This window comes from Lactuca saligna, chromosome 9, assembly GCF_052625555.1.
Source record: "Lactuca saligna cultivar CGN05327 chromosome 9, ASM5262555v1, whole genome shotgun sequence".
NCBI lineage: Eukaryota > Viridiplantae > Streptophyta > Magnoliopsida > Asterales > Asteraceae > Lactuca > Lactuca saligna.
This window is the reverse complement of record NC_136425.1, coordinates 168,752,665-168,760,798: the sequence shown is the minus strand read 5'-3', so window position 1 is coordinate 168,760,798 and position 8,134 is coordinate 168,752,665.

The window sequence follows — 8,134 nt, the reverse complement described above, 5'->3', positions numbered from 1 at the left end:
CTTGATTGGGAAAATAAGGGTCCCCGGGTATATGAAATCCTGCCATGTCGTCTGCACGAGAAACGGGGTTAAGAAGCACATATCGGAAAATAATAATCTGGCGCTATAGAAACGTACAAATACTCCTATAGTATTTTTTAAATGTTTATATTTGTTTCTTAGCGTGTTCTTTATAGAGTGTAATTAGGTTATCAGATTTGTCGCTCATTACGACTATTCCTTAGTGTGCGTAAGTTACTTCTTTGACGGATATAGTTGATCAGGCTATATCCCTCCCAGAACTGATTACACATGCTAAGGCGTACTAATAATGTTCGACTCCTCCTCTTTCAATTTATGTTCTCCTAAGATATGACACCAAGCTAGTATAGAATGCATGTAAGTATACTTTAAAACAAGAAATTATTTGTTTTCTAAAAGTACAACTCGTTAAAGCATTTTAAGAATCAGAGACTTTTAGTCCCAAATGTGTTTATAGTTTGTATATCTTATGTGGTTTGACATACTTAATTCACTATAAACCACGCTCTGATACCAATCTGTCACACCCCCAAACCAAGGATGGCGGAAACGTCCGGGGGTGGAGGACTTCATGTAGTATCATAACCACAATTTCAATAGTAATTTAAGCAAACACAACCAACATATATATAATTGAAAAAGTTACATCACTTGTATGAATTACATGGTTCAGAATCAATTACAATATGTTGACAAAATATGAAAAGTTTGACGCCTTAACGTCCCATCCTCAAAAGCACTTGATTACCTGTTTAGTGTTTTCCTGAGAATACAAGTTGTTTGAAAAGTGTCAACACAAAGGTTGGTGAGTTCATAAGCTTTTATTATAAAACTTAGTAGAAGTCTTTCACATGTAAATGTCGCGTTTGTTTAAGAAAAATCCGATATTTTCCTTGAAATCCGAAAAATGTAGCCTTATAACCAAAGACCAAAATGTATAAGAAATCATCATTACTTAGTAGAAATGTCGCGAGTTTAAAATGATATGGAAAGTAAATTTTAAATCAACCTAAAACCTACTTCGGTTTTATGAAATCCCGTAAACTTTATGAATTGTTATCTCCCTAGGTGAGTCGCTATAATCATACTGTGACTATGTGAACCTGCCACAACGTTTCTCAGGCGTCGCGAAAATGAAATGACATTTGTCACCCGTAGACCTGCAGGTCCCACTGTAGCTAGCAGCAAGGTGTGGGGTGTCAAACCCAATATAGATCTATATACAAGTATCACGTTCTCCCTCAGGGAGATTCTGATTATAACTACCAGGAATTATATCCCGCACTCGGACGTACGGGGAGAGAGAGAGTCTCACAACATAGGTTAACAAGTTTACGTGAAATGTGTGTGAATATAAATCTTTCTTGTATGAATGTACCCTTTTTGTACGAGTGTGTTGAGTGATGTATCATAAACTATACCTATTATAGTTTATCTAAAATGTATGTAATATGTATGAACTCTCTTATAGATATGTATTAGTGTTATGAATTTATCAAACTATACTTTTTATAGTTTAATATACGCGTTCTAAATGAATGAATAAAATTTATTATGAATTACTTAGTTTCAGTTCATGATGACAAACTAACAAGGAAACACATTCAATAATTAGAACTCATGATTATACACTTTGCTCAACATAATACAAAGTGTTATGATATTTACATGCTGTTGGCTAACTTTAGCCATTCTGCCCTGTTTTGGAAAAATCATAGAAAAATCATACGAAGTCGAAAACTAGATCCGTATATTCTGAGAGTTCACAAAATGTGTCTAGTTTACTCATAATTTTTATCACGATTTTTAAGGACCTCCAACATGGGTGAATAAGTCCAAAATCACAGACTGGTCCGGATTGCTGTTTGAAATGATAGGCAGTTTTGTAAAAGTCACCATAAATTGTAGAAAAATCTTATGGAGATGTGCAAGTAGCCATTTTAAAGCTAAGAACTTGAACTATTTTCACCTTGTACAGTTTTGAAAACAAAAATGTTTAAGATGCCCAAAACAGTCCGTGAATGGAGTTGAACTTTTCTGATGAAGGCTGTTAGAAAAATTTAGTTATGTTCTTAGTATTTTAACTTGTATTCCCCCCCTGAAAACTTGAGAAAACATGAAAATGTAGGGGTATGAACTCACATTAAGTGATTTCAGTAGATGATTGTTGAAGAATGGAAGTGTTTAATTCAAGAACACTTGGAGATGCCTTGAAGATTTCCGAGAATCTAACATTATAGTTATGGAGTTTGTGTAAGAAATCAAAGATTTGAGTAGAATGAAGTGAAATAATAATAGGGAGGATGAATTTTACTTACTAAGAGTGGAAGAACACTTGAAATCAGCCTTGAATCTCGAAATTTGTGTATAAAAAGTTTGAGAGAAAAGTGGTGTTTGTTACTTAGTGGAATGAGAGCAATGAGAGAAAATGAGGAGTGTGGGTGTTTGTTCCAGCTCAAAAAAAAACGTGAGAGTGAGTGTAATTTGAGTGTAAGGGACGTTGAGGTGACATAGGTAAGGTGAGGAGGTATGGCTGGTGATAGAGTGGGTATGGGGTGGTTGCTTGTGTCATAAGTTAAGGCAAAGTCAACACTCCACCTTAAATAAATCCCCCATTAGATCTTTATTATTTAGATAATGATTTTCATAAAAATATGTTTAAATTATGAATATTTAGAGTTTATGATGTTAAAATATAATTTCTGGAGAAAATCCCGCTTTAAAATCACGAAAAACGGGCTCAAAATGTTAAAAATATCAAAAATGGGCTAAAAGTGACAAATTTCCGAAATCTGGCCGAGGTTCGGCCTTCTGATGCTGAAACCTAGAGGAGGAAGGGTAGAAACCGAGAGGGGAGAAGAGAGAGGGTAGGAACCGAGAGGGGAGAAGAGAGAGGGTAGGAACCGAGAGGGGGGAGGAGAGAACAGAGGGGCGCGAAGAGACAGAGAGGAGAGAAGGAGCAGAGACCGAGCGACCAGAAGAGACCGAGAGAGGCAGAGAGTGAGAAGGCAGAGACCGAGCGACCAGAAGAGAGACCGAGAGAGGCAGAGCGTGAGAAGGCAGAGACCGAGCGACCAGAAGAGAGACCGAGAGAGGCAGAGCGTGAGAAGGCAGAGACCAAGCGACCATAAGAGAGACCGAGAGAGGCAGAGACCGAGGCTCGGTCTCGCATACCTCAGCCACCAGAGGCTCGGTTCTGGACCTAAGAGGCCTCTCTTCCCGGTTTCGGTTCCTAAAGCCTATTTTTCTCGTTTTCGCCCCGTTTTAAGCCGTTTTTTACCCGGTTAAGGGTCGGTATGACCCGAATGATTCCAAAAAGTTACGGGAACTTTTGAGAGAGATTTGGGAGAGATTTCACCTACATGGAGAGATTTGGGAGAGATTTGACATTCTTGGAGAGATTTCTCATACAAAGAGATATTTGAGAGAGATTTCACATAGTTGGAGAGATTTGGGAGAGATTTGACATTCTTGGAGAGATTTCTCATACAAGGAGATATTTGAGAGAGATTTCACATACTTGAGAGATTTGGGAGAAATTTGACATTCTTGGAGAGATTTCTCATACAAAGAGATATTTGAGAGAGATTTCAAGTGTGGCATTTGTGAGTGTTTGGCTCCGCAATGCAAGTTTCTTGAGCCCCGTTAAGTCATGATTAAGGATCCCACACACTCCCAATGAGTATGCAACATGGTTTTTATCAGTTTAGTTCATTGATTAGCACTAGGGCTTAGGAAATTTTAACACAAGACTTTTCTCAAGTGATGTTTTCCCATTAATATAGCAAGTTATACAGTATGAACATAACACAAACCCTAATGCACAAGGTTTAATCGAGTTGATCGGCTTGACTTGATGACTTGACTTGACTCAGGATTGACGATTGTCACATCATCCCCCCGTTAGAGGGAATTTCGTCCCGAAATTTAAATTCAGCTGGGACTTCAAGGGTTTGGGAAAAGATGTGGATACTTTCGCTTCATTTGATCTTCATGTTCCCAGGTAAACTCAGGCCCTCGTTTCGCATTCCAACGAACCTTCACTATGGGAATGCGACTTTGTTTTGTTCTCTTGATCTCTCGATCCATGATCTCGACGGGTTCCTCCACAAAGTGGAGATTTTCATTAACTTCGATTTCTTCGAGTGGTATTACGAGTGTCTCGTCAGACAAACACTTCTTTAAGTTGGATACGTGGAAGGTAGGGTGTACATTACTAAGTTCTTGTGGTAGTCGGAGTTTGTACGCCACAGGACCAATCCTAGCAAGGATTTCGAACGGACCGATGTACCTTGGGTTTAGTTTCCCTCGTTTACCGAAACGTATCATCCCCTTCCAGGGGGAAACTTTTTGTAGTACCCGGTCTCCGATCTGGAATTCTAAAGGTTTGCGTCGCTTATCCGCATAACTCTTTTGTCGATCACGAGACGCTTTCAGTCTTTCCCGAATTTGAATGATCTTTTCTGTGGTTTCCCTTATGATTTCAGGCCCAGTAAGGGTGCTATCGGGGACTTGCCCTCTGGCTAGCTGAGTATCCCCAACTTCGGCCCAACACAGTGGTTATCTACACTTGCGACCGTAGAGAGCTTCGAATGGAGCGACTCCAATGCTAGTGTGATAGCTGTTATTATAAGAGAATTCGATAAGCGGCAGATGGGTATCCCATGCCTTACCAAAATCTATCACACAGGCTCTCAGCATGTCTTCCAATGTCTGGATGGTTCTCTTGCTTTGTCCGTCAGTTTGTGGATGGTAGGCCGTACTCATGTCAAGCCTAGTTCCCAGAGACTTCTGTAGGGACTACCAGAATCGCGCGGTGAATCTACTATCTCGATCAGAGATAATGGATGTTGGTACACCATGTAGTCGCACGATCTCTTTAATGTACGTCCTGGTTAACTTCTCCATCTTGTCTGTTTCCTTTATTGGCAGAAAGTGCGCGGACTTGGTCAATCTGTCCACAACCACCCATATGGTATCCATCCCACCTGATGTCTTAGGCAGTTTGGTTATGAAGTCCATGGTTATTCGCTCCCACTTCCACTCGGGTATATCCGGTTGTTGAAGTAGTCCTGATGGCTTCTGATATTCCACCTTGACCTTGGCGCACGTGAGGCACTTGCTCACATAAGTAGCAATTTCAGCCTTCATGTTTGGCCACCAGTATAACCTTTTGAGGTCTAGATACATCTTATCTGACCCAGGGTGAATGGAGTATCGAGTCTTGTGGGCCTCGTTCATTACAACGTCTCGGTACCCACCGAACTTCGATGTCCAGATTCGATTCATGAGATAACGAGTTCCATCCCCTTTGACTTCCAAGTTCTTGTCCATCCCCCTTAGTTCTTCGCTTGCCACGTTTTCTGGTTTCAAGGCTTCTAATTGGGCATCCTTGATCTGGGTGGCCAGTTGGGAGTGGATGGTCATGGCTAGGGGTTTTACTCGGCGACCCGAGTATTCTTTCTTGCTTAAGGCATCGGCTACTACATTGGCCTTGCCCGGGTGGTAGCGAATTTCACATTCGTAGTCATTCAGTAATTCCACCCATCTTCTTTGGCGCATGTTAAGTTCTTTCTGATTGAGAATGTGCTGAAGACTTTTGTGATTAGTGAAGATGGTGCACTTGGTGCCGTAGAGGTAGTGCCTCCAGATCTTCAGGGCGAACACCACCGCTCCCAGTTCAAGGTCGTGGGTTGTATAATTAACTTCATGTGTCTTCAGTTGCCTTGATGCATAAGCGATGACTTTTCCCCTTTGCACGAGCACACAACCGAGGCCTTGATTCGAAGCATCGCAATACACCACAAAATCATCGGTTCCTTCTGGAAGAGACAAGACTGGTGCGCTGCATAGGGCTTGCTTTAGTGTCTGGAAGGCGGCTTCTTGTTTATCATCCCATTCAAACACCACACCTTTCTGAGTCAAGGTGGTGAGAGGCTTAGCGATCTTGGAGAAGTTTTGTATGAATCTTCGATAGTAGCCTGCGAGTCCCAAAAACTGTCGGATTTCTGTTGGCGTTGTAGGTGTTGACCAATCTTCGATTGCTTTGATCTTTGAGGGGTCCACATGTATTCCTTCCTTGCTTACTACGTGGCCAAGGAATCCTACTTCACGGAGCCAAAATTCACACTTTGAGAATTTGGCGTAAAGCTTCTCGGTTCTTAAAATCTCCAGAACTAGTCGTAGGTGTTGTCTGTGCTCTTCTTCGCTCCTTGAGTAGACCAAGATATCCTCGATGAATACGATGATGAATTTATCCAAGAAGGGTCGACACACTCGATTCATCAAATCCATGAACACTGCAGGCGCGTTTGTTAACCCGAATGGCATCACTACAAACTCATAGTGCCCATAGCGAGTTCTGAATGCCGTCTTGGGGATATCCTCTTCCTGAACTCGTAGTTGATGATAGCCTGACCTCAGGTCGATTTTCGAAAAGTAGCTGGCTCCTTGGAGCTGGTCGAAGAGGTCATCGATTCGGGGTGGGGATAACGGTTCTTGATAGTGAGTTTTTTTAGTTCTCGATAGTCTATGCACATGCGAAAAGACCCATCCTTCTTCTTTACAAATAAGACTGGTGCTCCCCAGGGCGAGAAGCTTGGCCTGATGAACCCTTTGCTCAATAGTTCATTCAACTGGCTGGATAGTTCTTGCATTTCTGCCGGTGCTAAGCGATATGGAGCCCTGGCGACGGGGGTAGCTCCTGGGATTAAGTCGATCCAAAATTCGACTTGTCGTGCGAGTGGTACACCTGGCAGATCGTCTGGGAAAACATCAGGGAAGTTGCATACTTCCGGAATTTCTTTGATGTCCTTCACCTCCTGTTTCTTGTTTACGATGTGGGCTAAGAAAGCATGGTATTGCTTTCGGAGGTACTTTTGGGTTTTAACACAAGAGATGATTTGTAGGTTCGCACTAGGTTTATTGCCATAAACGGTGAGAATGTTGCCATTCGGCAGATTGAGGCGGACGGCCCTTTCGTAACATAGAATGTCGGCACGATGAAGGCTTAACCAATCCATACCAATGATTATGTCGAAACTTTTTATGGTGACCGACATAAGGTCAATTTTGAACAAATGGTTGTCTAGAGTGAGAGTACACCCTATGTAAATATCATTAGCGCGCTCAACCTTTCCATTTGCCATTTCTACGATGTAAGAATCTTCTAGTGGTTGAGAATTTTGCTTAAGTATATGTTTGAATTGGTGACTTATGAAACTTCTTTCTGCCCCACTATCGAAAAGTACGCATGCATAAGAGTTCTTGAGGAGGAACGTACCAGTAACCACAGAGGGATCCTTGACTGCTTCTCCCTGCCCTAAAGTTAGGACTCTCCCTACACCCCCAGTATTAGGGGCTCGTGCCTTGGGGTAGTTCCTCCTGAAGTGTCCCGTTTCACCACATCCATAGCAGGTTTGGCTTGCTCCGGTGTTGGCGGTCGTAGCGACTTGTGTGGCGGGTTGGGTAGTCGCTCTACAGAATCGTGCGGTGTGTCCCTTCTTGTTGCAGTTATTGTAGTGTAACTCTCGACAAGCACCGTTATGGTGGTAGTTACACTTGTTGCACTTAGGAAGAGTTCCCGTATACTGTTTCGGCGGCACTGGAGCGACAGCAGTAGTGGCGGCACGGACAGCAACAATCTGTTGCTTTTTGGCGGGGTCCTGCATTGGTTGTTTCTTTTTATTGCCCCAGAACTTCCTCTTATTGTTTCCTCCTTTTGTTCGGTCGGTGGTGGTTATCACGGTACCACGGCTAGCCCTGTGATCTATGAGTTGTTGTGCCAATTCCTTGGCACTTTCAAAGGTAGTGGGTTTCGAGGCCAATACACTATCTTGAATCTGAGATGACAGCCCCCAGAGATATCGTTCCACCTTCTTCTCTTATGGAGTGACCATTGTTGGACAGAGAAGTGCTAGGTCGTTGAAACGGGCAGTATAAGTTTCAAGATCAGTGCCTATCATTCTGAGGTTCCAAAGTTCTTCTTCAAGTTTTTGTATTTCGCCCCTCGGGCAGTATTCCTTTAACATTAAGGCTTTCATATCCTCTCAGCTGATTGCGTTAGCTACTGTAGGAGTAAGTGATTTAACTCGGCCATTCCACCAAGTAAGTG